Source organism: Penaeus monodon, chromosome 30 (genome assembly GCF_015228065.2).
Source record: "Penaeus monodon isolate SGIC_2016 chromosome 30, NSTDA_Pmon_1, whole genome shotgun sequence".
Taxonomy (NCBI): Eukaryota; Metazoa; Arthropoda; class Malacostraca; order Decapoda; family Penaeidae; genus Penaeus; species Penaeus monodon.
Genome location: NC_051415.1, coordinates 12,282,918 through 12,283,220, shown reverse-complemented (window position 1 = coordinate 12,283,220; position 303 = coordinate 12,282,918). Strand labels below are relative to the sequence as shown.

General features: G+C 48.5%; 1 protein-coding gene across 1 annotated transcript in view; it reads right to left on the bottom strand.

The window, feature by feature from the left end:
* The window catches only part of LOC119592352 (SH3 domain-containing protein C23A1.17-like), a 37,674-nt gene that overhangs the window by 16,791 nt on the left and 20,580 nt on the right, over nt 1-303 (bottom strand). The window lies entirely within an intron of this gene.

The window sequence follows — 303 nt, the reverse complement described above, 5'->3', positions numbered from 1 at the left end:
GCAACCTGGCCTCCTTATACTATGCAGGCATCTTCTGCTTCAGTCATACACACATTGCATGTTCATGTATGTGCATGTGAGGGAGCGCAATCCTATTAGCGCGTGTGCTTGAGCACGTGCGTTTGCATGTGTCCTGCGCCGCTTCTTATGATCCATCGCCTCCTTTTCAAGCATGTGACAATCGTTGGGCGTGTGGGCGTAGCTCTCGCAGACATCGACACAAAATATATTGCCACATAAATCTCGTGAAGACGTGCGTATGTAAATAACCTTTGAAAGGAAAAGGTGGGCTGAGGAGAACTG